The sequence below is a fragment of the Ovis aries genome, chromosome 26 (genome assembly GCF_016772045.2).
Source record: "Ovis aries strain OAR_USU_Benz2616 breed Rambouillet chromosome 26, ARS-UI_Ramb_v3.0, whole genome shotgun sequence".
Classification (NCBI taxonomy): Eukaryota; Metazoa; Chordata; class Mammalia; order Artiodactyla; family Bovidae; genus Ovis; species Ovis aries.
This window is the reverse complement of record NC_056079.1, coordinates 31,896,987-31,910,997: the sequence shown is the minus strand read 5'-3', so window position 1 is coordinate 31,910,997 and position 14,011 is coordinate 31,896,987. Positions and strand designations below refer to the sequence as shown.

Below are 14,011 nucleotides of genomic sequence, written 5' to 3'. Positions count from 1 at the left end.
ATAACAAAAGTGATGGGGTCCACCTGATACCCATTAGGCCATCAGCTATGGGACGCATGAGTCGTTATGAATGTAGTCACCTTCAGAAAACCCACCCATCTGGGGATTCAGTGCTGCAAAGGGATTGCAAAGGGATGAAGTGGGCCTTCATCACCTTCTTGGCCTTTCCCATTGTGCCTGTAAAAGCAAATACAGTGGACCCTTGGACAACTCTGGGGTTAGGAGGGTCGACATGCTACGTGGTAGAAAATGCCCATATAAGTTACAGTTGGTCCTCCATGTCTGTGGTTCTTCAGTATCCACAGTTCTGTACCTGCAATTTCAAATAATGATAGGTCACAGAGCACTGTATCATTTATTTGAAAAAAAAAAAAAATGAATATAAGTGGACCCAGGCAGTCCACTTATATTACGGATCCTGTTATCCAAGGACCCACTGTATTTGCTGAATGAGTGCTGGTTGCCATTTGACTTTGGAGTTTAAGAAGTGCATTGACATCAGGGAAGATTGGAGCCTGTTGAGGATTTGGCAGGAGAGGACAAAGTCTCCATTTTTTGCAAGTGTATCCATGACAGCCTGGAGGGGTCTCCTCTTGGTGGGGACCCTGGAGTTGTGTGGGCTGGGAGGATACTGGAGGGAGGGCTGTGTGCCTTGCACGGAGCCCCAGTTAATCAGACCAGAAACAGCTGGCCTGCCACAGCAGTGATTCAGGTCTCCTGGGGGATTTTCTTTAACTTTATGAAGATGAACATGGCTCTGAGAATTCCCTTCAGACCTGGGCTTCCTGCTAATTGCCTCTATATTTATGGGAAGATGGGAAGACCATGGTAGGAGGCTACGGAGTGCAGTCTGTGTTCAGGCAAGTGGCCTTGGCCCTAGTGGGAGTTGTGAAAACATAGATCTGAGCCCTGAGGGGTCGAGATGCTCTTTCTGAGAGGTGGGCAACCTATTATTATTACTATTCCGGTTTCCAAGTTCAAGCTCATACTATTTGTCACACAACAGGTAAATAAATTGAGAGATGAGTTGTTGGGACAAGGGACTTGTTTGGAAAGTTGTTAGGACTTTATTTGGAAAGCCAGCAGACCAAGAAGATGGTCGACTGGTATCCTAAAAAACCATCTAACCCAAGTCAGAATTCTGGCTTCTTTTATACTGAAGGAGGGGGTGTGGCTGGTTGTTAGATACTTTTTGGTGCAGGAATCCTTTGTTCTTCCAGTTGTCCAGGTGGCTCTGGTCACATTGTCCCTGTAAACCTCCAGCAAGACAAAGGTTATTCTCTGTTCTGCAACTCTTAACCTGTATATGAATGGGAAAACGTTCTACCTTTAAAGGTCAGAGCCTTGAGAATGGGCTTCTTGTATACTTCAGGCCACAGGCAACATTCCTTTACAAAAGGTGCGGAACCAGCATGACTCAGCACAGGCCGCAGAGCGCAAAGGTTAGAGAGAGCTAAAGGAACAGATCCAATATGGAGTCAGGCTTGCTCTCTGTTACACTACCATTCCTCTTGTACAAAAGAGACACCGAAACAGAAACCAGGGGTGGTTGTGTGCCCAAGCTAATGCTATCAGAACAGGATCCTAGAATCGGTTCAGATTCTCCACTTCCATCGCAGGGTGGGGCCGGCAATCAAGCAGAGCTGAACATCCTAGAAGATGCTGTTCATTGTCTCACAAGCTGCTTTTCCCCTGAGGTTAAATTGGCGGTGTGTGTGTGTGCTCAGCTGCTTCAGTCATGTCTGATTCTTTGCGACCCTATAGACTGTAGCCCACCAGTTTCCTCTGTCCATGGGATTCTCCAGGCAAAAATACTGGGGTGGGTTGCCATGCCCTCCTCTAGGGGATCTTCCTGACCCAGGGATCAAACCTGTGTCTTCTGTGTTTCCTGCATTTCAGGCAGATTCTTTACTGTTGAGCCATGAAGGAAGCCCGAGATTGGTGGTACGAAAGGTTAAGAGGGCTGGTAGGGAAGCACGGAACTGGGGAGTGTTACCTGGCTCCACATTCGCTTCTAGTTTAGCTGTGGAGCTTCAGTTTCCCTATCTGTGAATTGAGCAGAATGGTACCTCTCTCGGAGGGTTGTTGGGGGCAGCAAATGAAATAATAGCATATGAGAAGATTTGCATTATGCCTGAAGGACAAGTTAGTGATTCATAACACTTAGATGCCATTCTAGGGAGGCAGTCCAGTGGTTATAGACTTGGAGCCTGACTAAGCTGAGCCAGAAAGGTTGAGTGACTCTGCTCGTCACACAGCGGGTGAGGACAGACTTGGTGAATTCCTCAGTTGCAGGCTCTTCTCAGGCTTCTTCAAGCTGGGCCTTCTGATCAGGGGACCATGTTGGGGCTCTCCAGGCCCCAGTGCTGGTCCCAGGAGTTGCTATCTTGGGAGCCGGCGTGATGTGACTTCCTGGTCTCCCCGGACAGCTATCAGGTGAGGGGCAAAGCCCTGGAGGGAGTCTGGAGGTGGTGCTCCTTGCCCCCTGCCCAAGATGGCTCTGGAGTGAGCCCTAGCAGCTGCCCGGCTACCCACAATCCAGTGGGGGCAGCTGCCTCCCGGTGGAGCGGAAGTCACAGCGCCCAGGCAGGGTGGGGATGCCCCCCCCGGCGCCCTGAGGATCTTGGCGTGGCTTTCTGTCAAGCCTCTGTTGGTGCCTGGTTCCTCCATAAAGCCATTATGTACTGGGAGAATTAATCATGCCGTTAGGTAAGCATTATGGCACTTTTATGGCAGCTTTGAAGCTAATCTGTCACTAATGCTGGCTGGATTATCATGATTTCTTGCAGTTGTGATTCATTAACTCGAGGCCTAATAGTAATTCTATTAAACATCTTCCATCACTGTTTGCCCCAACACGTCCCCACTCTCCATTCTATTGTGCAGCTGCGGTGGCACCGCTGGCAGCCTGTGTGGTCTCCAGAGAGGGGGCCCCGAGGAGATGGACAGGTCCCCCCGCCAGCTAGAAACCACGCAACGGTGCGTCCATCCCTAGCCCAAGCTGGGAGAACACATCTCCTTCCCACCCAGCTGGACTTCTCACTCGACGCTCGCTTTTCTCCCAGAGGAGGCCTCGGCGCCTCTCCCGAAACTCCCGTCTCGCTGAGGTCAGACTGTGCGGAGGTGAAGGTGGGGCTGAAGCGACCGCTGAGTCTCAGAGGAGGACAGGCACGCCACATGTCCACAGGTGACTCAGACCAGCAGGCCTACCTGCGGCGGAAGTGAGTCTGCGGCTGAGAGGGAGACAGAGATGACAGAGATACAGAAAGAGAGAGCGTGCGAGAGAAATAGGAGTGGCTGAAGAGATCTGGTCACACCTGGCACTTTCCACTCTGGCTCGAAGCTCATGAAACTGCGGGCATCGAGGCAGGCGGTGGGGACAGGAAGTCGCGGAGGCCCTCGCCGGCTGCTGCCCTGCCAGCATTAATAAAATTCCTCAGTGAGGTTTTTCAGCGAGAAATGGTTCTCTGAGGCGGGCTGTTCTCTGCAAAAGGTCAGCTTCGGGGCACGGCTTGACGGATGGGCTTTGCACCGGCAAGAGAAAGCAAGTGGAGGAGAAGGGGCCACCAGGGGGGTGGGGTGGTGGGCTGGGAAGAAGCCAGGGAGGACCAGAGCACGAACTGGGCCCGGTGGCAGCATCTCGGTCCTGAATCTGCACCATCCATCAAGGCTGGCCCTGATAGCTCAACAATTTGTAATGCTCCTGCCTCCCCCCTGCTGGGCTGCCCAAGTGGGCAAGCCCTGACCCCTCTGGCCCTCATTCAAGCCTCTGCTGCCGCCCGAGTGATGGATGGCCTCTCGTAACCCGCTCCCCCCTTCCCTGGGCTCGTCTCACCACAGCTGGGGAAACATGGGCAGGTAGAGGGGTCAAGCCCAGGGCAGTCACAGCGACCCAGGCACCGAGGCCAAGGGACCTTCTGTTCCCAGCCGTGGCAGCAGGTGATGCCAGGGCTAGAGAAATAGAACTGGGAGAGGAAGAGAGGAGAACATTCCAAGTCTATAAGGAGAAAATGAAGGAAAAAAAAAAAAAAAAACCCACCCCAAACCGAAAAAAAAAAAACCCCTCTCTTGCCTCCTGAGGTCTTCCAAGACTTCTAAAAATCTCCAGCGCGGTGCGAAGTCTCCCGCGTGGCTCCAACACTGCCTGCTCTGATCCATCTGTGTTTTCTCACGCCTGTGCGCTTGAAGAACCACTGAAATGGAAAACAAGTTAAAAAATACATAGATGTATATAGAGAGACGGAGAAAGAGAGGACAGTGCTCTGCAGCCTGGATTTGCTTTTTTTTTTTTTGTCAGTGTTTGTTGTAGGAAAAAGTGTATAAAAACAAACCTCAGACAACTGGAGTGAATGTTCTTGACACATCAGCCGGGGAGAAGGCAGGATCCAAAGTGTGCCTCCTTCCTGGTGCTGGGCAGAGCTGGGAGGAGGAGGCTTGTGCCCCAGGCTCCAGCTTCTAGGGATATTTGCTGCTTCCTGTTCAGGGGCAGATGGTCCTTCTGGGGGTGGGTCACGAACTGTGCTAAGGTGGGGATGGGCCAGCAGGGAAACGTGTGTATGGGTACACGTATAGGTATGCATGTGTGTAGACATGTATATGTATACACGCACAGGCATGTACACATAGGTGTACACGTGTGGGTATCTGTGTGTATGTGTGTAAGCATGTATATGCATACACATGTAGTAACTATGCATGTATCTGTACATGCATAGGTATGCACGTGTGCAGTTATGTATGTGTACACGTGTAGGAACATATATATGTTATGTACGTGTGCATATGTATATGTGCTTGTATTTGTATATGCCTGTGTATGAGTGCATATGTGTGTGTGAGTACATATGTATGTGTGTGTGTGTATATCTGTGTATGTATATATATATGTATATGTGTATGCATGTGTGTCTGTGTGTCTGTGTATGTGCGGGGGGGTATCTGTGTCTATGGGTATGTGTGTATCAGCGTGCATATGTGCACATGTGTTTCTGTGGGTCTGTGTGTGTGTGGGTGTCTGCGTGCCTGTGTGTGTGGGTGTCTGCGTGTCTATGGGTCTCTGTGAGTGTGTCTGTCTATTTGTACGTATGTGTTTCTGTGGGTCCGTGTTTGTGTGTGCCTGTGTGTGTGTGTGAAAGTGAAGTTGCTCAGTCGGGTCCGACTCTTCACGACCCCAGGCACTGCAGCCTACCGGGCTCCTCCACCCATGGGATTGCCACTCCAGTACTCTTGCCTGGAAAATCCCATGGGAGGAGGAGCCTGGTAGGCTGCAGTCCATGGGGTCGTGAAGAGTCAGACCCGACTGAGCAACTTCACTTTCACTTTTCACTTTCATGCATTGGAGAAGGAAATGGCAACCCACTCCAGTGTTCTTGCCTGGAGAATCCCAGGGACAGGGAGCCTAGTGGGCTGCCATCTGTGGGGTCGCACAGAGTTGGACACGACTGAAGCGACTCAGCAGCAGCAGCAGCAGAGTGTATGTGTGGGTGTCTGTATGTGTCTATGGCTGTATGTGAGTGTGTCTGTGTGTATATGTACACGTGTGTTTCTGTGGGTCTGTGTGCCTGTGTGTGTGGGGGTGTGTGTGAGTGTGTGTGTATACGCACACGTTTGTTTCCATGGGTCTGTGTGTGTGTGGTGCTGAAGAGGCCTGTGTCTGCTGCAGAGAGGATCAGGTGAGCATTCAGTTCTGCATGGGTGAACTCACCCTTGGCCTTGAGAGCTGGGGAAACCCGCTCTCTGAGCCACAGCAGACGCCCCTGATAACTTCCTCTTGGAACTTTCAGGGTCCGAGCAGGAGGGTCCAGGAGAGAGGGTCTAGGCGAGGGAGTCTGGGGACCATGGCTTTTTGAAGGAGTTGGACCAAGAGAACAGAGCAGCTGGGGTGTCAGCGAGAGGGGTGGTGGCTGGGGGAGCAGGAGGGAGTGGGTGGAATCGGAGACTGAGAGGCTGGTGGGAGGAGGGAGAGGAAACAGGCGCTGAGAGAAAGATCCAAGAGAGGCGGTCACGGGGCAGGAGTCAGCAGGGAGAGGGAGAGGAAATTTAATGAGGGCAACTTGAAGGCCAGCTTTAACCAACAGCTGGCGGGGGGCCGGGTTTGATCTCCCTGTGAGTCAGGAGTTTGATTAATCGTGGCCTGTGGAAGAGGCTGGACACCTGGTCTGCTGCTGAGCTCTTTGATCTCCGGGGTTTCTCAGGGCCTGTGGGAGGGGAGTTGCAGGAGCAAGCAACTCCCAGCGCCCTGGACAGCCTCTCAGGGCGCTCCCCAGGAAGGGAGGCTGAGGCCTGGGGCAGGCCGGGAGGCCATACAAAGGGAGGCCTGGGGTTGTAGCCTTTGTGAGTGGAGCCCCCGGGATGGAGGGAGAGGAGGAGGCCTCTGAAGGGGAAGGTTCCTCCAAAATCTCGGGGGTGATTCTGTGATGAGGGCTCCCCCACCCTCTGTTGCTGCAAGGGAACAGCAGAACCATTTGCACAAAATCCTATGCTCTTGCCTGTGGCTGCAGGCCGGTTTAACGGAGGAGCCTACTCTTTGAGGGGTGCAAGGAGAAGGGAGGTGTAGGGCTCCCTGGAATGCCTCCATTTTCTGCATGTTGGATGGAAATGGATTTGAGAAAAGAAAGCGACATATTGCCAAAAAAAAAAAAAAAAAACCCTCAAGAAGAAGGAAAAAAGGAACTAAAACCCTAATGCCCTTAAAAAAGAAAACCAGAAAAAAAAAGTCATATATTATGTCTTTGGACTAAATCCATTGGTGTTCTGCCAATTTCAAATAATAGTGTAACTTGATTAAGAAACTTGAAGGGATTTAAAGTCGCTGGCTTTCCTGACTCTTCTCTGAGATGGCTCCACAAGTCACTGTCTTCACCAGGCTGATTTGTTCCTGGATTTTTCAATCTTCTGCAAGTTGGTGATGACGTTTATGACTTGGTCGCCATATTGGGAGGGTTCACGATTTCTTTGGCTCGTGACTTCCACCTGGAATTTTGAGGTGACTGGAAACAGGACCCTGAATATGTCCTACAGTTGAGAAACTCTGTGTGTGTGTGTGTGTGTGTGCACCTGTGAATAACTTCTTCCAGTTTTACAGCCCTCCGCTCTCCTGTTGGCTGGCAAACTCCAGCTCATCCCTGCCTTAGGTCTCAGAGAGGGGCCCACCTGGGTATCACAAACGTGTCTCCCTAGAGGTCAGCTGGCACACAGGACATAGAAGGGTAGGGCCCTGAAGGCTCTGGTGCCCAGCAGCAAAGGAAATTCTGGAAGTGAAAGAGGACAAGTGTTCCAGTGGGATTAGAGTTCTGACCAAACGACACCAGTGCACTTTGGAAGGCAGCTGTAGGGCAGGGCAGTGGGCACTAGCCTTGTACCCCAAGGCCTAGCTCCCTGATCACTAGCTGAGTGATCTGGGCCTGCCCCCTCTAATACCCAGGTTTAATGCTTGTTTCCTCATCTATAAAATGGGGTAATGAGAAGTTCTTGACTCCCAGGCTTGTCGTGAGGCTTAAAAGCGTTAGTAGTGTGAGAGTTCCCTATAAACGAGGAAGCCTTCCATGAACTGCTGGCATTAGAATTGTGGCTTCCAGTACAGAAAGCCAGGTCTCTTTGAACACTTGTGTTGACAGCAGGGATGTTTTAATTTCAGACAGGGCTTGTTCATGGAAGGCATTTGACAGTGGAATCCCACGTTAGCTGCTCCCCCCGGGGCACCTGCTCCCCTATAATTATTATTTACTAATAAGCATATTTTGTTTGTAAAGCTTCCATTAAATCTGGCTGAAATCCTCCACCCTCTGGCCTGGCTTTTCTGGGGCCACCGAGACAGGAGCTGCTGGGGCTTCCCTCTGGGTAGGGGGCGGGGTGGGGGGTGGCTCCTGATCTGTGGGCAGCTGCACCTGCCCTTTCCAGGGAGGTCACAGCCAGTGTGACCTGTGGGTCTCCGTGGTGCAGTAACTGTGTTCTCCAGTCTGATCCTCCTGCCCTAGCCTCCTTGGCTTGTCTGGGGGAGAAACAATGCATCCTTTAGGCCTGGGCTTCCTGGAGCTTCACGGCTGTTCTTCCCTGCTTGTCTCTGTCCTCAGATGAGCAGACATCCCTACCATGGATAGGCGGCCTGCGTGGTGCTTGGATCTCAGGCTGTGGTTCAAAAGCTGGCTGTGATGTCAGCCGTGTGAGACACAGGACATGATCACTCTTGGACCAGTGGTCTCCATCTGGTCTGTACGCTGAAGTTACTTGGAATGGTTACAATGCCAAAGCCTGGGCCCCACGTCTAGAAACTCTGATTTCATTGGTCTAGAGCAGTGGTCCCCAAACTTGTTGGCACCAGGGACCAGTTACGTGGAAGACAATTTTTCCTGCAATCGTGGGAGGAGCAGGAATGGTTCAGGCAGTAATGCGAATGATAGGGAGTCGTGGATGAAGCTTAGCTCATTGGCTGGAGGCTCATGTCCTGCTGTGCAGCCCAGTTCCAAACAGGCTTCAGACCGGTACTGGTTCAGGGACTGGGGTTTAGGACCTCTAGTTTAGAGTCAGATCTTAGTATCAAAAGCCAGGTAGTTCTTATGTATAGTCAGGGTTAAGAAATACCAGTGCTTCTCAGATTTAATGTTTCATACAAATCTCCCAGGGGATGTTATTAAAATGCAGATTCTGAGTCCATCTGTGTGGGACAATGGAACTTGAACATTTCTAACGAGCATGGCAATCCGTGCATGGGCCACACTTTGGCGAGCAAGGATCTATCTTTTCTTAATCCTGATATCTCTGTTCATCTGGCCATGGTCAGGGATGGCTGGCCTGGAAAGCAGGTGGAGGTGAACACAGGAAGAAATCTGCGAGGCAACTCCAGAGGCTTGCTTGAGTGTGTTCCTGCCAGGTACCAACTCTGCAATCTTTAATTTAACCCACCAAACACGCACAGAGACACACACATATACACACATGCACATGAACGCCTCCTTCTGAATCTGTTCTTGAATACCCACGTAAATAGCAACCAGAAGATTTCCAATATTTCATTATCTTTCCAGGTTTCCTACTTTATCCTATGAAGATAGCTAAATGAATGAAAACATTTGCTGTAGAACATTAAGGTGCCAGGCCATGAATTAAATCTCTATTTGTAACACCTAACTGGACAGTGAAAGTGAAGTCGCTCAGTCGTGTCCGACTCTTTGTGACCCCATAGACTGTAGCCTCCCAGGCTCCTCTGTCCGTGGGATTTTCCAGGCAATAGTACTGAAGTGGGTTGCCATTTCCTTCTCCAGCGGATCTTCCCAACCCAGGGCTCGAACTTGGGTCTCCTGCATTGTAGACAGACGCTTTACTGTCTGAGCCACCAGGGAAGTAACTGGAAAGTAATCCCTAACCTGGACTTGTAAATAGTCAGCCCCGAGACCCTTATGTGACCAAATGAAATCTAGAGGTGACTATGATAACAGCAAATCCCAGTGAGCCTGCAAGTCAATAGCTACTAACACTAGCTTATCTGTGAGAGGGAGACAGATCTGACTATGGTACAAAGGCTTCTGAGTCATGGGAGAGGTCCTTACTGATAGCATTTAGCCTGGAAGATCAGTTCAGTTCAGTCGCTCAGTCGTGTCTGACTCTTTGCGACCCCATGAATCGCAGCACGCCAGGCCTCCCTGTCCATCGTCAACTCCTGGAGTTCACTCAGATTCACGTCCATCAAGTCGGTGATGCCATCCAGCCATCTCATCCTCTGTCGTTCCCTTCTCCTCGTGCCCCCAACCCCTCCCAGCATCAAAGTCTTTTCCAATGAGTCAACTCTTCTCATGAGGTGGCCAAAGTACTGGAGTTTCAGCTTTAGCATCATTCCTTCCAAAGAAATCCCAGGGTTGATCTCCTTCAGAATGGACTGGTTGGATCTCCTTGCAGTCCAAGGGACTCTCAAGAGTCTTCTCCAACACCACAGTTCAAAAGCATCAATTCTTTGGCACTCAGCCTGGAAGATCACCCCCTCTCAATTACAGGCGTGCATGTCAACTACTGCCTTTCCCATCATGGCTACAGGTGTTTGGGGAATGTGGGGACAGGCAATTTTGCAGAGAACATTGACAGAGGAGGTTTTCCATGGGTTAGCATCATGCTTACACATTCTGTGGTTTCGTGGAATAATACACAGAAAAACGAATAACCAGAGCGTATAGTTGCTGAAGGCTCCATGAAAGAGTGAACTTTGAACAACTGAGAGTGAGTTTTCTAAGACTGTTGGCTCAGACCCAGGAAGGGGTGGGTGTGACATGCAGAGGTCTGGGCCTGGGTGTATGAGCCTGGGGCCGCCCTGGGTGGCATGCACCATCTGATCAGCAGAGGGTGAACCATTAGGACCTCCAGGGAAGAAGCGAGCCTTGAGCTGACCTGTGTTGGAGGATTTCACTAGTCAATCAAGGACAAGAATTTTGCCAGACAGCTGAGGGACGGTAGTTGACACCAGAACCACATGGAAGCCATGTTTATATTTTCGGCTGGGCTGTTCCACTGGGCTTCAATCAAACTGTTCCATAGATAGTGTAGAGTGTTCTCTAGTTGAGGTTAAGGTCTTCTCCCTCAGTCGCCTTCTATCATCTTTCTAAAGCCAGGTGTTGTTGCAGACCTATGTCAGGACAGGATGAACGCAGCTGCAAATCACTTCTGATATCCTGGTGTACTGGGCAGTCAGGGGAGTAGCCGCTTTAGTGAGAGATTTCTGTACACAGCTTATTCTTGCCTGAAGGTGGTACCCATTCCCCAAGATGCAAAGGATGAATCCAAGTAGGCTTCACTGGCTTTGTCCAAGCCCATCAGCCCACAAGAAGCCTGGACAGAAATTGACATGTGCCATTCCAGAAACCTTATTTCATTGCTCATTTCCCCTCCAACAGTCCCCTTCCTCTGCCACCTCCTCTTTCACTGCTCTGGAATCCTGGTCCCAGATGTGACTTTCTATGTTTCCTTTGGCTGGGAATTTGCCGTTTTCCCATAACCCAGTTGGGTTGCCTGTTAGTGAAACCAAAAAAAAAAAAAAAAAAAAAAACAAACCCTCCAACTTTCTGGGAAGACATCTAATTAAATTCCCAAAGAGGGACAAGGAAAGCCCCCTCTGAGACAGACAGAGACAGCCTCCTAATACATTATCATCCCGGCAGAGAAAGTGCCCTGGATAAGCTTGGGGACTGGGTAACATGGTGTTCTGTTTCTTAATGTCCTCTGCAAAGAAGCTGGCCCTGGGTTTAAAATAGCCCTCTGGTCAAAGCAACTATTTAAAGAGTATTGGGGTCTGAGAAATGCAAAACAAAGTATTGTTGATTAAAAACACATGGTTTGTTCTCGAGGCGAGAGTAGCCAGCAAAATCAAATGTGACAGTGTTTTGGCTTTTTCTATCCCACAAGACATGATGGTGATTTATTAGAGTGATGTCAGCTGTGGTTAAAAAAAGTTTGCTGTGTTGTCTTAATAAAAAGAGGCTTTACCTTGGAGCTGTCAAACTCCCTGCCTTCTCTGGCTTAAGGCAGGCGCTGCTGGGCCCTCAGCCCTTATATGGGGGGAGGGCTTCTCCCCAAGGGGCAAAACCCTGCCTTGGGGGGAGGTCACAAGGCCACAGGGCACGAAGTTCTTCTTGGTAGAGCCGCAGGACGGCCTTTGAGGGGAGCTGCAGCCCACTCTTGGCTCGTTCAGCTTTGAGGATGAGGGCGCTGGCTTGGCTTGGAGTGTGAGTGTGGCCTGACTGGGTTGGGTGGCGGGGCCTGGTTGGAGGGAAGCACATGGCCTTCCCCATGTCACAGTGACTTAGGCCTGGGTGGGATGGCTAATCTGCTGGTAGGCGAGGAGAAGCCGGGCTGCTGGCTGAATAGGAGAGTTTCTTAGTCGAAGCTCTTTGGCTTTATGAGGAAGAGAAACCCCTTGAGAGAATTCAAGTAAACAGGATCTATTGAAGGAGCACCACAGCTCCCCTCTCAGACAGCTGAGGGGAGACAGGCTCTCTGGGGAACGAGGTGGGCAGCAGGTAGAAGCAGCTTCTTTCTTCCGCCTTCCATGGAACCGTGCAGTCTCTGGTTCGCTTCTGTGTTTGTTGCCGTCCCTCTGCGGGGCGGAGGTGGAGGTTCTCCCTGGGGAGTGTCTTGGTCTGTACTTCTTCTTGGCTTTGGCTGTGCCCTGAGAGGAGGACCACTTGTATCAACTTTGTCCTGATGCTACACAACCACGGTTTTGTCCATCATCTGTCTTCACTGAGTCTCACTGTCTCAGTTCCAAATTCTGGAGAGAAAATCCAGTTGGCATAGAGTCCCGTGTGCATCTCTGGTCCAGGTGGCAGTAGCTTGTAGAGTGGTCAGTTTGGAGGGGAGCCCTTCTGGGAGGCAGGGGCCTAGAGGTGATGGTAGGGGTTCAGCTGCGGACAAAAACCCTACGTATCATAAGGGCAGTTGAAGGAAGCAACCGCAAGTGTGTGTGCATTTGTTCTGAGGATCTAGGACTAGGATCTGAGGATCTAGGAGTGAGACTGCCTCTCCCTCTTTATTCGGTAGGAAGGATAAGTGTCCCGCTGGGAAGATGAAACCCACCAAACACCTTCAATTCCTTCCCGGAGACACACCCAGGAAGTGAGAAGAAGACATTATTATTTTTTTCAATTAGTCTATGGATTTCTTCCCAATTTTAGAAGAAACACATACATGATTATAGACAACTTGGAAAACAGAAGCCCATGAAGATGGAAGGAAAAAAGCCGCCACGATCCGAGATAACTGCTGTTAACATACTGGTGTGTTTCCTGCCATCCTTTTTTTCTCTAAGTACTAGCCTGAGGCTCTGTGAACGATGTGGGCTGCCGATCTATCTTTTGACTCTAATTATATGTCTTCAGACTCTAAGACTTTAGGATTGCTTTAAATGTATTCTTATAATTTTCCCTGAGAACACAGGGTTGTTTTCCCCTTGTTCTTTCACCTTTTCCTAGAGGAGGCACCTTGAACAGAATCAACACTGGCCAGTCCCTCTAGCCTGCCTCCCTACTTTTGTGCAGATCAGCACTGTGCCCTCTTCCCCCTGCCCACCGACATAGCATTTTAACTGCTTCCACTCTTGAGTTCCTTCCACCCTCTTCTTTGGGGCTGTTATTGTTGTTTTTTTTTCTTTAATATTTATTTATTTGCCTGTGCTGGGTCTTAGCTGTGGCACGTAGGGTCTACTTCCCTGACCCAGGATTGAACCTGGGCCCCCTGCATTGGGAGCCTGGAGTCTTAGCCACCAGAAAATCAGGGAAGTCCCAGGGCTGATCTTTTTAAAGCCCCAAATCTCATCTCACTAGTCTTCACAGAAGATTCTTTACTGGTCATCCCCTGCATTTAGGATAAGGTAGATTAAACCTGTGACACGGACCTCTGGACCACTGGAAGTCTATTCTCAGCCACACACCCTTTCTGGCAACTCTTGGACTGTCTCAGGCACATTCCCCTCTTGCAAACGCCGTTCCTGCTGTTCAAGAGCTTGACTCTACTCTTCAACCTGAAGGCTGAGTTCCATGTTGCTTCTTCAGAGAAGGCTGTTCTGACGGTGGCCTCTTGGAGGTCCCCAGCATCCCCCGTAGCTTTTCTTCAGAGCAAGGATCACAGTGTGCACTTACATATTTGTTTGTCTGGTTATCACATAATGTCTGCCACCTGAAGAGACAGGAATGCTCCCTGAGGCAGGGCATTTGTTTTCCTGGGTTAGAGTCTCCTTCAGCGCTTGTTGGATGAAGGAGTGGGTGGGTGCTCCCTGGTGCCTAGGCCTGAGTGAAGGGTCTCCACGCAGTGACAGAGTGGGTTGGGCGGTCTCATGAGAGGACGTGGTTTTGCATAAACCTTTGGGTAAGTGACTTCCCGTTTGCCATCACGTGTGAGCGCCCCAGAGATGCACACATATGGCGCTTGGTGACTGCAGTGTTGAGCTTGAAGCCTGCCTGCTGAGATGCTGTCGGTAAGGCTGCTGAGCAAGGTGGATGTTCAGGGAAGCAGCTGTTCCTTGATGGGGCTCTGC

The 14,011-nt window shown here is 50.4% G+C and overlaps 1 long non-coding RNA gene across 4 annotated transcripts in view; it reads left to right on the top strand.

Annotated features, from left to right (window-relative positions):
- The window catches only part of LOC121818057 (uncharacterized), a 173,487-nt gene that overhangs the window by 19,426 nt on the left and 140,050 nt on the right, over window positions 1-14,011 (top strand). The window lies entirely within an intron of this gene.